The sequence below is a fragment of the Aristolochia californica genome, unplaced genomic scaffold (genome assembly GCF_029961685.1).
Source record: "Aristolochia californica isolate CCGP_79_NKW_82.1479 unplaced genomic scaffold, dmAriCali1.0.hap1 SCAF_325, whole genome shotgun sequence".
NCBI classification, from domain to species: domain Eukaryota; kingdom Viridiplantae; phylum Streptophyta; class Magnoliopsida; order Piperales; family Aristolochiaceae; genus Aristolochia; species Aristolochia californica.
The window spans coordinates 431-15,000 of NW_027182021.1; the positions used below are offsets into that span (position 1 = coordinate 431).

Consider the following 14,570-nt stretch of genomic DNA (forward strand, 5'->3'; position numbering starts at 1 on the left):
TTGTTATGTTATATATTTATATTTAATATTTTTTTTTTATGATTTTATGAATAGAAATAATATTCATATTATTTTCATATTATTTCAAATAGTCTTTAATTACTTTTTTATTTTAAGAAAAATCCGAAACAAAACAAAGTGAGAGAGTTTTTTTGTATAAAAACATAATATGTCTACATCCTGAATGGAATCGAAGTAAATGTAAGTGGGATTCCGTTGGATGAATCTTGAAACGAGACATGATTCATAGCAAACAAATGAAACTACGTGGTTCCACCCTAATTGGTGTTTCGACTAAATAGTTATGAATAAATTGACAATTAAAATTCGAATTGACTAATTCGGTATATTCCACATTAATAGGAGTGCATCTATGTTTCTGCTTCACGAATATGATATTTTTTGGGCATTTCTGATAATATCAAGTGTTATTCCTATTTTGGCATTTTTTATTTCCGGAGTTTTAGCCCCGATTAGTGAAGGACCGGAGAAGCTCTCCAGTTATGAATCGGGTATAGAACCAATGGGGGATGCTTGGTTACAATTCCGAATCCGCTATTACATGTTTGCTCTAGTTTTTGTTGTTTTTGATGTTGAAACGGTCTTTCTTTATCCATGGGCAATGAGTTTCGATGTATTGGGTCTATCCGTATTTATAGAAGCTTTCATTTTCGTGCTTATCCTAATTGTTGGTTCAGTTTATGCATGCGAAAAGGAGCATTGGAATGGTCTTAACCCCTGAATCCTCAGACAATAAAAAAGAAGGAAAAAGGTTACATTGAGACAGTTATGAATTCTATTGAATTTCCGTTACTTGACCGAACAGCCCAAAATTCAGTTATTTCAACTACACCGAATGACCTCTCGAATTGGTCAAGACTCTCAGTTTATGGCCACTTCTCTACGGTACCAGTTGTTGCTTCATTGAGTTTGCTTCATTAATAGGATCTCGATTCGACTTTGATCGTTATGGCTGGTACCAAGATCAAGTCCTAGGCAGGCGGACCTAATTTTAACAGCCGGCACGGTAACAATGAAAATGGCTCCTTCTTTAGTGAGATTATATGAGCAAATGCCTGAACCGAAATATGTCATTGCTATGGGAGCTTGTACCATTACAGGGGGGATGTTTAGTACCGATTCTTATAGTACCGTTCGGGGAGTCGATAAGCTAATTCCTGTGGATGTCTATTTGCCGGGCTGCCCACCCAAACCAGAGGCAATTATGGATGCTATAACGAAACTTCGTAAGAAAGTCTCTCGAGAAATCTATGAAGATAGAATTGGGTCTCAACAGGAAAATCGATATTTTACTACCAATCACAAGTTTCATGTTGAGCGAAGTACTCATACTGGAAATTATGATCAAGGATTACTCTACAGTCCCCATCTACTTCAGAGATACCTTCTGAAGCATTTTTCAAATACAAAAGTTCAGTGTCTTCCCACGAATTATTGAATTAGGAAAGGCAGGATGCTTTTGTGTTGTCCAGGATAACAAGCAGTGGGTCAATCTTCATAAATTTCATCGGCAATTTGAAATACTCATACAAATGTGGGAGAGATCAAGAAGATGCAGGTCGTTTATCCGCTTGGCTAGTCAAGCATGAGCTAGTTCATAGATCTTTGGGCTTCGATTACCAAGGAATAGAGACTTTACAAATAAAACCCGAGGATTGGTACTCCATTGCTGTCATTTCATATGTATATGGTTACAATTATCTACGTTCCCAGTGTGCCTATGATGTAGCACCAGGCGGATTGTTAGCTAGCGTGTATCATCTTACGAGAATACAGTATGGTGTGGATCAACCCGAAGAGGTATGCATAAAAGTATTTGCCCCAAGGACGAATCCTAGAATCCCGTCTGTTTTCTGGATTTGGAAAAGCGCAGACTTTCAAGAGCGGGAATCCTATGATATGTTGGGAATCGCTTATGAGAATCATCCACGCCTGAAACGTATCTTGATGCCCGAAAGTTGGCTAGGCTGGCCTTTACGTAAGGATTATATTACCCCCAATTTCTATGAAATACAAGATGCTCATTGAATGATAAGATGAATGATAAGAAACTAATCTTCACTTATACGACTCCAGATATTCAAGGAATCTTTTTACGTTCTGTTCTAGATGAAACGGAGTAACTGGCCTTTCATTCGTACTATGGATGGGCTGCTAAAGAAGCTTCATTTAGATTCTCAAATTTTGAAGAGTCCCATTTCAGATGAGCAGAGCCTGTAGGATGAATCAAAAGAGTTCTGCACCATGAACTTTGTACCGCGCGCATCGCTTAGATGGGGCCACGGAAAGCTGCATAGAAGGAGTGAATAAATGGGAAAGTGAAGAAATAGAATATGAAATAAAATCGTAAATTCTGAATAAAAAAAAGAAAAATTCAGAAATTAAATAAAATAAAAAAGGATCGGATTTTTTGGACTGTCTCTGAAATGAACCCTGCCTTTTCCTATCCTTCAACTCCTCCAGACTAGTCTTTTAGGGTTTTCGACCAACTAACTTCGACTTCGGATATGTATGAAGTATTAACATTCTTTTTGTGCGGGAAGAGATACAGTATGACAAACAAACAAAAAAGAGGAGGGAACGGAATCCAATTATTTTCTTTACTCATATCTTTACCCATCTACTCGTTTTTTACCCATCTACAAGACGGAGGCGTCTATCTATACATCTAGATGTAGATGGATAAATATGTATTATGCTCTGGACTATTAACGCATATAATATTAAATAATATTAATATGGGTTCTGACTCTATGATTTATTTGTATGAGTATCTTATCTATTCGATACATTAACCACGTGCCAGGAACCAGATTTGAACTGGTGACACGAGGATTTTCAGTCCTCTGCTCTACCAGCTGAGCTATCCCGACCATTCTCGATGCATGATCCTACTAAAAGAAAAAGAAAGCTTGGGCCTATGTCAATGAAAGGGACTCAAAAAGCATTAACTTACCTAAATAAAGTCGGTAATTTGTTGGATCTTCAAAAAGGAGACTTTGTAAATGTAAGTGTAAGAGTAATGATATGAACTGTGAAAGGTTCCGTAATGGAGATTCTTTGCCATCCATATATGGATGGGCATTTGTACGTATATCATATCTATCACAGTGAGAAGAGAGAAAGATTTCTGGCCGGATCCATTTGTGAAAGAGTAGAGTAAGTGAAAAACATATCTAATTTTGAACCACTGATAAAAAAAAAAGAGGATAAATGCTTAGGGAGTCAAATAGGCCTTTTATTGGGGATAGAGGGACTTGAACCCTCACGATTTCTAAAGTCGACGGATTTTCCTCTTACTATAAATTTCATTGTTGTCAGTATTGACATGTAGAATGGGACTCTATCTTTATTCTCGTCTCACTCGATTAATCAATCCTTAAAAAGATCTATCAGACATCCTTAAAAGATCTATCAGACTCTGGTGTGATAGTCGATTTGATCACTGACTATTCGATTCTTCCTTCTGCTTCTGAAATTATTATTCTGAAATTTTTAGAAAAAAAAAATATGGATTCGGGTCGTGATTAATCTTTGATATTTCAGTACGTATACGTACATATCTAGGGTCATCCCACTCTGGAGTTTCGATAGAAGGATTCTTCTACCAATGTAGTAAAGTCAACCCCATTCGTTAGAACAGCTTCCGTTGAGTCTCTGCACCTATCCTTTTTTTTTTCTGAAAACAGGATTTGGCTCAGGATTGCCCATTTTTAATTCCAGGGTTTCTCTGAATTTGGAAGTTACCACTTAGTAGGTTTCCATACCAAGGCTCAATCCAATCAAGTCCGTAGCGTCTACCAATTTCGCCATATCCCCCTCCCTCTTCCTTATGAGAAAGAAATCACATTGTGACCCCCCCTTCTTTTCTTTCATTTATCTTGGAGCCGTTGAATTCATTAGATACAGGCCCTTATTCCTATATCAAAGAGGTGTGTCCCTATTATATTTCTTGACCAGCTTCTTTCATCCCTATCGGAGTGGCGGCCCATATTTGATATGATCCAATCAGAAATGATTCTATCATTGATGTATCCGCAATTCAATATGGATGGATATATCCCACGTCACATATATATATATGTCTTTACACCCCTTATTTTTTTAGCGCTATTTGGAATACTGAACGGTCGATATTCATTCTTTTTTTATCGTCTTATCCCCTCCCTTTCCGAATGAAACCAGAGGAATGTCTCATTATGCTCTGGACTGCAGCCTTATCTTTATCTTATCCTTTCCTTTATCTTATCCTTTCCTTAGGAAGGATCTCCTATACTATAGGAATTCCTATAGTGTAAATAAATAGAATTTCTAAATTTCTATAACTATATATAGAATATATAACTAAGCTAATTTTTATTTTTTAGTTTATTTTATTAAGATTAAGTAATTAATATTACTAATATTACATAATCATAATATAATCTAATTAATATTAATAATATAATATATTAATATTATATTATTATTTATTATTACATAACAACATTAATATTAATAATTACATTATTAATATTAATGTTGTCATAATTAATATTATATTCTATTTAATATTAATATTGTATTATTAATATAATATTGATATTGTATTTATATAATTGTATTTGTATTTATATAATTGTATTTATATATATATATATTATATATAATAATAATAATTAATAATAATTATAATAATAATAAAAACAAACTACTCTTTATTTATTTATTATAATTATATTAATTATTAATAATAGATATTAATAATAGATAAATAAATAGATAAATAAAATAAAAAAATAAATAAATAGCTAATTACTAATAGCTAAGTCCCAGTAGTTTCCCGAAATCCTATGCACTATTTCTGTTATGTGAGCCCGCTTAGCTCAGGGGTTAGAGCATCGCATTTGTAATGCGATGGTCATCGGTTCGATTCCGATAGCCGGCTTTTCCATTTATTCGATTTTTTCCATGATTGATATTGATATTGATAATGTCTCCTTGAGATCAAGAGAAATTGAAAAGACTTTTCAATTTTCTCCAAATGTCGGGTCAACATAGTATGTTACGGGAACTCCCAACTATGAATAAAAAAGAATAAAAAATGGATTGAAGCTGTTAGATCTCTACAGAACAAGAAAGGGATACTTAACTTCCTATATATAACTATATAAAATAATCTGGTTATTGAGACAATTCATCTCATTCTTCTTTATAGTATTTCAGCGAGTTTAGCTTCGTTTATCGTTTAGTTCAGTCTTAATTTTTTTATTCTGTGAAATCCAATTTCAATAAAATAAGGAGTCTTTATGTCTCGTTACCGAGGGCCTCGTTTCAAAAAAATACGCCGTCTGGGGGCTTTACCGGGACTCACTAGTAAAAGACCTAGATCCGGAAGTGATCTTAGAAACCAACCGCGTTCCGGAAAAGATCTCAATATCGTATTCGTCTAGAAGAAAAACAAAAATTGCGTTTTCATTATGGTCTGACAGAGCGGCAATTGCTTAGATATGTTCGTATCGCTGGGAAAGCCAAAGGGTCAACAGGTCAAGTTTTACTACAACTACTTGAAATGCGTTTGGATAACATCCTTTTTCGATTGGGTATGGCTTCGACCATTCCTGGAGCTAGACAACTAGTTAACCATAGACATATTTTAGTTAATGGGTCGTATAGTAGATATCCCAAGTTATCGGTGTAAACCCCGAGATATTATTACTACGAGAGATGAACAAAGATCCAGAGCTCTGATTCAAAATTATGTGGATTCATCTCCCCGCGAGGAATTGCCAAAACATTTGACTCTTGACTCATTCCAATATAAAGGAATAGTAAATCAAATAATAGATAGTAAATGGATCGGCTTAAAAATCAATGAATTACTAGTCGTGGAATATTATTCCCGTCAGACTTAAACTTAATTAAAATAAAATAATTAAGCTTTGGACAATACAATTTTGTCTACCCTGTTTCACCAAACAAAGTAAATAGAACTAAGTTAAGGGATTTAATCCGGATTTTCCCCCATTTTCGTATCCTTTTCGTATCCCAAGTGGATCCGCGGTCAGATTCTCATTCCTTGTCCACCCTTTCCGATCCGATATTTTATCTACCACAGTAATTGGCAATAGAGAATCACTAGAAAGCAAAGGCCCTACTCTTGGAATAATGGTATCCATTGTTATTTGATACATTGTGGTTGGTAACGTTGGTAAATTAGGTGTAGGTCAAGGTACGGAAAGAGAGGGATTCGAACCCTCGGTAAGCAAAAGCCTACATAGCAGTTCCAGTGCTACGCCTTGAACCACTCGGCCACCTTTCCCACAGAATCTTAGGATTATTGCCCGGAAACCCGGTGAATAGCGAGTCATTCATATTATTTTATTGAATTTTTTATTGCAATACAATAAAGGTACGACCGATCTATTATAAATCGAAAACTTTTCGTCAAACAAAGATCTTCCTTCGAGGCTCGAGGGATAAAAACACATTTTTTTTTATTTAATATTAACTTAATATTAAAAAAACTATCTATTCATCTTTGTCAAGACGACGACCCTCTCCATCTTATTCGGATATTTATACCGTATACCGATTAAACAACCAATGAATTGGACGAATCCACAAACTCTATACTATACTATAGTATTTTATACTATGGTTATATTTAGAGGTCCATAGGAATTAAAAAATTCCTTTCTAGTTTCAGATTTATCAACACAACTCTTCTCATGAGCTATCCCATGGATCTATTATTCCCATGGATCTATTATAAATAAATTCATGGGTCGCCCTATGATTTTAATATTTCCATTGTATTGTTTTGTTTGTGGATACGCGCTATTCGCCCAAAATGGATGGGTTGGTTATTCTATTTTCATCATGGAATGCTTATTTGATTCTTTTGACTCTTTGGGTAATAATAAAAAAAAAAAAAAACTCCTCGAGTTAGATCAGAATTTGTAGGAAAATTTCTTGGATTCCTTAACTTCGATAAAATAAAGAGTAAGAGTTCTGTTCATTGGTATACCACATTGGACTGAAATCCAATCTGATTCCAATATTTCCTATCTATCCCTGTCTTAAAAGGGGCAATTTTGAGGGTCTTTTTTTTTTTACAATTACTCTGTTTTTATGTGATTTCGTACTGTACAATTCCTTTGTTTATGGGAGCATTTTCCTCGAGGGAGAGGATAATGAGAAGAATTATGGAATGGGTTGTAAACTATGCCTAGATCTCGGATAAGTGGAAATTTTCTTGATAAGACCTCCTCAATTGTAGCCAATATCTTATTACGAATAATTCCGATAACTTCAGGAGAAAAAGAGGCATTTACCTATTACAGAGATGGTGTGATTTGATTCGTTTTTTTTTTATTTATTTATTAATATTAAAATTTATATATATTCTAATTATATAATATAATTCTATTTATTTATATTTACTTATTATATTATATTATTATATATTGGATTTGACCTCTTTCAGTCTTATGAGAAGGGGACATGGTTCAGGACACAAAAAAAAAATTCTTTAAATAAACTTCCGCTTGGTGAAGGTGAAGTTTGGGGTAGTAGAGATCGAACAATTCCTTCTGTCGTGTATCCCCGATTGATGCAACCTCAGATGCTTCAATTATCGATTTTAGCATTGAGCGAAAGGTTACACCTATAGGTTCTGTATTGCAGGTTAATCCTACTCCACCAGTACCAATAGGCGGCGCATAGGGGAAGAAGCACTACACCCTAGGAATCAACAACACGAAAACTTTGTTATATATTATACCCCTTTTCCTTATTGGGATCGGGACTAACAAGAATGGTTGGGACAACAAACATCCATCTCGTTTGTGCTTTGGATACCCGTATAACCATCGAAGATCGTTGAAGTGACTAATTCCTGCAAATCAAATAGAGGGCGTTGAGGACAAAGAAATTGTTGGAGTGAGCATTTCTATCTAGCATCAACACGTTTGGTGTTAAGAAAAAGACCTCCTACAGGAAGGCTGGCTAGAGATTTCTTGTAAAAACACTAGCCCCCCATCAGTTCATAATGAAAATATTTCAATCTTTTTTGATTCCGATTCCATGGGTTATTCCCTTTATTACTATGCACAGAAGAGAAGGGAGGAGCCGTATGAGATGAAAGTCTCACGTACGGTTCTGAAACGGAGATTCTTTGAATAGAATGAACGACCGTAACGGATGTCAGCTCAATCGCAAGGAATTATGCGGAAGCTTTACAAAAATTATTATGAAGCTACGCGACTAGAAATTGATCCCTACGATCGAAGTTATATACTCTATAACATAGGCCTTATCCACACAAGCAACGGGGAACATACGAAGGCTTTGGAATATTATTTCCGGGCGCTAGAGCGAAACCCATTCTTACCACAAGCTTTTAATAATATGGCCGTGATCTGTCATTACGTGCGACTATCTCCACTATAGAAAGAAGAAAGAAAGATCAAATACGCTAGTCAATACTAGAAAAAAAAAATAGGCTTTCTACATATGCATCGTCCAAAGCAACGATTTTTATCAGCTGTAGCAAAGAAAGACTTCATAGAGGCCAAAATATGAAGAAATAGGTATGGCCTATATACTAGATTCCATGGATAAAGGATCTAATTTAATTGATAGGGTAAGCGCCGTAAAGATCAATTAGAGAGGTTTTGGGGCCGATACAATAAGAACTGCTTACAGAACATATCATATCTTATGATATGAGATAAAAGTGAGGAATCAACTTATGTAATAGAGAGTCGATCTACTAAGGTATTGAGCAGCGGTGTAGCATCAGATCCCAAAGATAGTAAGTCCTTTCTTTCTTATGGAGGAAAGTCTTTTTCAAAGATTCTATATCAATATCAATTCCTATATGAAACCGAGATAGTTACCTTTCAGAAGATTCTAATGATAGAGGGGGTACGGTACCTATGCTTTATTTTTCTGAAGGTGGGAGAAAAGATAAAACGCATTTTTGATCAAAAAAAGAGTTTGAAACTCATGTAATTAACCTCTTCTGGTTAACCCGGGATAGATTTACGAGAAATCTCATTCAATTATAGATATGGTAGATTAAGATGGGACACCAAAAGACTTGACGGCGGAGCCGTATGAGGTAGGAAACTCTCAAGTACGGTTCTAAGGGAAGGAAATGACCCACCTATTCCGACCGGGGAGAACAGGCCATTCGACAGGGGGATTCTGAAATTGCGGAGGCTTGGTCTGATCAAGCTGCTGAATATTGGAAACAAGCAATATCGCTTACTCCAGGTAATTATATTGAAGCCCATAATTGGTTGAAGATCACAGGGCGGTTCGAATAAGAACACTCTTTTTTTTTTTAATTCAATTATCATGTTATGTTGGATCCATTAATCAAATAAAATGGATCGTTCCTCTGGGAAGAGCCAATCAAGGAATTTCATTATATCCCTTCTAAGATCGTTCTATTTCGTCTGGTACTTCCGAAGTATAAACCATATAGATACTGTACAGAATACATTCCATTCCTTTTTTCTATGCTAATAAAGCTATATCCTCGACTGACTAAATAGGGATATCGGGATGTCTCTTTTTTCTTTTTAATGACTAATGAATGATTCTTTGATTTGTAATAGAGTAATAAATACGTTCCATGTGAGATATATGTAAGATCTAAACTGAAGTGGATTCATCTAGGCATTTATACATTGAAATATGAATACATTGGATTGCACCAAAAATGGTTTTTGCGCCATGCCATGTGAGGAAGGGGCTTTATTATTAGATAAAGGTCCGTTGGGCGCCCCCCAGATATGTCATAATAGATCCGAACACTTGCCCCGGATTGACTTCCATATCATAATTGCTCTAGTAAATAACTAAAGAAAATAAATAGATGGGAGATAGGAAAGAAAGGAACTAATCACTAATCATAAATACCCATCTCTCAGAGGTTCACTAATTACTGACAGTTGGCGGGTCTCTTTGTATGTGTTGTCCGGAAAGAGGAGGACTCAATGATTATTCGTTCGCCGGAACCAGAAGTGAAGATTATGGTAGACAGGGATCCCGTAAAAACTTCTTTCGAGGAATGGGCCAAACCCGGTCATTTCTCAAGAACAATAGCTAAGGGCCTGATACTACCACTTGGATCTGGAATCTACATGCTGATGCTCACGATTTCGATAGCCATACGAGTGATTTGGAGGAGATCTCTCGAAAAGTCTTTAGTGCTCATTTCGGTCAACTCTCCATCATCTTTCTTTGGCTGAGTGGCATGTATTTCCACGGTGCTCGTTTTTCCAATTATGAAGCATGGCTAAGCGATCCTACTCACATTGGACCCAGCGCCCAGGTGGTTTGGCCAATAGTGGGTCAAGAAATATTGAATGGTGATGTGGGCGGGGGTTTCCGAGGAATACAAATAACCTCTGGATTTTTTCAGATTTGGAGAGCGTCTGGAATAACTAGCGAATTACAACTCTATTGTACCGCAATTGGTGCATTGGTATTTGCAGCGTTAATGCTTTTTGCCGGTTGGTTCCATTATCACAAAGCTGCTCCTAAATTGGCTTGGTTCCAAGATGTAGAATCCATGTTAAATCACCACTTAGCGGGGTTACTAGGACTGGGGTCTCTTTCTTGGGCGGGACACCAAGTACATGTATCTTTGCCGATTAACCAATTTCTAGATGCCGGGGTAGATCCTAAGGAGATACCGCTTCCTCATGAATTTATCTTGAATCGGGATCTTTTGGCTCAACTTTATCCAAGTTTTGCTGAGGGAGCAACCCCATTTTTCACCTTGAATTGGTCAAAATACGCGGAATTTCTTACTTTTCGGGGAGGATTAGACCCAGTAACAGGGGGTCTATGGCTGACCGATATTGCACACCATCATTTAGCTATTGCAATTCTTTTCCTGATAGCTGGTCACATGTATAGGACTAACTGGGGCATTGGTCACGGTCTGAAAGATATTTTAGAGGCTCATAAAGGTCCATTTACAGGTCAGGGTCATAAAGGTCTCTATGAGATCCTAACAACGTCATGGCATGCTCAATTATCTCTTAACTTAGCTATGTTAGGCTCTTCAACCATTGTTGTAGCTCACCATATGTATTCCATGCCCCCCTATCCATACTTAGCTACTGACTATGGTACACAACTTTCGTTGTTCACACATCACATGTGGATTGGTGGGTTTCTCATAGTTGGTGCTGCTGCACACGCAGCCATTTTTATGGTAAGAGACTATGATCCAACTACTCGATACAACGATCTATTAGATCGTGTACTTAGGCACCGCGCCGCAATCATATCACATCTCAACTGGGCATGTATATTTCTAGGCTTTCACAGTTTTGGTTTGTATATTCATAATGATACCATGAGTGCTTTAGGGCGTCCCCAAGATATGTTTTCAGATACCGCTATACAATTACAACCCATCTTTGCTCAATGGGTACAAAACACCCATGCTTTAGCACCTAGTGCAACAGCTCCTGGTGCAACAACAAGCACCAGCTTGACTTGGGGGGGTAGTGATTTAGTGGCTGTAGGGGGCAAAGTCGCTTTGTTACCTATTCCATTAGGAACCGCAGATTTTTTGGTACATCACATTCATGCATTTACGATCCATGTGACTGTATTGATATTACTGAAAGGTGTTCTATTTGCTCGTAGCTCACGATTGATACCTGATAAAGCAAATCTTGGGTTTCGTTTCCCTTGTGACGGCCCCGGAAGAGGGGGAACATGCCAAGTATCCGCCTGGGATCATGTCTTCTTAGGCCTATTCTGGATGTACAATTCCATTTCGGTAGTGATATTCCACTTCAGTTGGAAAATGCAGTCAGATGTTTGGGGCAGTATAAGTGATCAAGGGGTGGTAACTCATATCACGGGGGGGAACTTTGCGCAAAGTTCCACTACTATTAATGGGTGGCTCCGGGATTTCTTATGGGCACAAGCATCTCAGGTAATTCAGTCTTATGGTTCCTCATTATCCGCATACGGCCTTTTTTTCCTAGGCGCTCATTTTGTCTGGGCGTTTAGTTTAATGTTTCTATTCAGCGGCCGTGGTTATTGGCAAGAACTCATTGAATCCATCGTTTGGGCTCATAACAAATTAAAAGTTGCTCCTGCTATTCAGCCTAGAGCCTTGAGCATTGTACAAGGACGCGCTGTAGGAGTAACCCATTACCTTCTGGGCGGAATTGCCACAACATGGGCATTCTTCTTAGCAAGAATTATTGCACTAGGATAATGGCTAGGAGGATTTGAAAGGCATTATGGCATTAAGATTTCCAAGGTTTAGCCAAGGCTTAGCTCAGGACCCCACTACTCGTCGTATTTGGTTTGGTATTGCTACCGCACATGATTTCGAGAGTCATGATGATATTACTGAGGGACGTCTTTATCAGAACATTTTTGCTTCTCACTTCGGGCAGTTAGCAATAATCTTTCTGTGGACTTCCGGAAATCTGTTTCATGTAGCTTGGCAAGGAAATTTTGAGTCATGGGTACAGGACCCTTTACATGTAAGACCAATTGCTCATGCAATTTGGGATCCTCATTTTGGTCAACCGGCGGTAGAAGCTTTTACTCGAGGGGGTGCTCTCGGCCCAGTGAATATCGCTTATTCCGGTGTTTATCAGTGGTGGTATACAATCGGCTTACGTACCAATGAGGATCTTTATACTGGAGCTCTTTTTCTATTATTTCTTTCTGCCATATCCTTAATAGCGGGTTGGTTACATCTACAGCCCAAGTGGAAACCAAGCGTTTCGTGGTTTAAAAATGCCGAATCTCGTCTCAATCATCATTTGTCAGGACTATTCGGAGTAAGTTCCTTGGCTTGGACAGGGCATTTAGTTCATGTCGCTATTCCCGGATCAAGGGGGCAGTACGTCAGATGGAATAATTTCTTAGATGTATTACCGTATCCCCAGGGGTTGGGCCCCCTTTTTACAGGTCAGTGGAATCTTTATGCCCAGAACCCCGATTCCAGTAGTCATTTATTCGGCACCTACGAAGGGGCGGGAACTGCCATTCTAACCCTTCTCGGGGGATTCCATCCACAAACACAAAGTTTATGGCTGACCGACATTGCCCATCATCATTTAGCTATTGCATTTATTTTTCTCGTTGCTGGCCATATGTATAGAACTAACTTCGGTATTGGGCATAGTATGAAAGATCTTTTAGAAGCACATATTCCTCCGGGAGGTCGATTGGGGCGTGGACATAAGGGTCTTTATGACACAATCAATAATTCGCTTCATTTTCAATTGGGTCTTGCCCTAGCCTCTTTAGGGGTTATTACCTCCTTGGTAGCTCAACACATGTACTCTTTACCCGCTTACGCATTTATAGCACAAGACTTTACTACTCAAGCTGCGTTATATACTCATCACCAATACATCGCAGGGTTCATCATGACAGGAGCCTTTGCTCATGGAGCTATATTCTTCATTCGAGATTACAATCCAGAACAGAATGAGGATAATGTATTGGCAAGAATGTTAGACCATAAAGAAGCTATCATATCTCATTTAAGTTGGGCCAGCCTGTTTCTGGGGTTTCATACTTTAGGACTCTATGTTCATAACGACGTCATGCTCGCTTTTGGTACTCCGGAGAAACAAATCTTGATTGAGCCTATATTTGCCCAATGGATACAATCTGCTCACGGTAAGACTTCATATGGGTTCGACGTACTCTTATCTTCAACGAATGGCCCAGCATTTAATGCTGGTCGAAGCATATGGTTACCTGGCTGGTTGAATGCCGTTAATGAGAATAGTAATTCACTATTCTTAACAATAGGTCCTGGAGACTTCTTGGTTCATCATGCGATTGCTCTAGGTTTGCATACAACTACATTGATTTTAGTAAAAGGTGCTTTAGACGCGCGCGGTTCCAAGTTAATGCCAGATAAAAAGGATTTCGGTTATAGTTTTCCTTGCGACGGCCCGGGACGAGGTGGTACTTGTGATATTTCGGCTTGGGACGCATTTTATTTGGCAGTTTTCTGGATGTTAAATACCATAGGATGGGTTACTTTTTATTGGCATTGGAAGCACATCACATTATGGCAAGGTAACGTTTCCCAATTTAACGAATCCTCCACTTATTTGATGGGATGGTTAAGAGATTATCTATGGTTAAACTCTTCACAACTTATCAATGGATATAACCCTTTTGGTACGAATAGTTTATCGGTCTGGGCATGGATGTTCCTATTTGGACATCTTGTTTGGGCGACTGGATTTATGTTCTTAATTTCCTGGCGTGGATATTGGCAGGAATTGATTGAAACTTTAGCATGGGCTCATGAACGCACACCTTTGGCTAATTTGATTCGATGGAGGGATAAACCAGTGGCTCTTTCCATTGTGCAAGCAAGATTGGTTGGATTAGCCCACTTTTCTGTAGGTTATATATTCACTTACGCAGCCTTCTTGATTGCCTCTACATCAGGCAAATTTGGTTAATTCATTTTTCTTGTAATGTGCTCCATCGGGAACAATCTCATTTGATTCGGTGGAGAAGGGGGACTACCACTACCCTCT

The 14,570-nt window shown here is 37.8% G+C and overlaps 3 non-coding genes across 3 annotated transcripts; 1 reads left to right on the forward strand and 2 right to left on the reverse strand.

Annotated features, from left to right (window-relative positions):
* Positions 1 to 2,821: 2,821 nt before the first annotated feature.
* TRNAF-GAA (transfer RNA phenylalanine (anticodon GAA)) lies at positions 2,822 to 2,894 on the reverse strand. Its single transcript has one exon. It is a non-coding gene; the product is annotated as a tRNA-Phe (tRNA).
* A 1,981-nt stretch (positions 2,895 to 4,875) lies between these two features.
* Positions 4,876 to 4,948, forward strand: TRNAT-UGU (transfer RNA threonine (anticodon UGU)). The gene has a single exon. It is a non-coding gene; the product is annotated as a tRNA-Thr (tRNA).
* A 1,287-nt stretch (positions 4,949 to 6,235) lies between these two features.
* On the reverse strand, positions 6,236 to 6,322 carry TRNAS-GGA (transfer RNA serine (anticodon GGA)). The gene has a single exon. It is a non-coding gene; the product is annotated as a tRNA-Ser (tRNA).
* Positions 6,323 to 14,570: the final 8,248 nt, after the last annotated feature.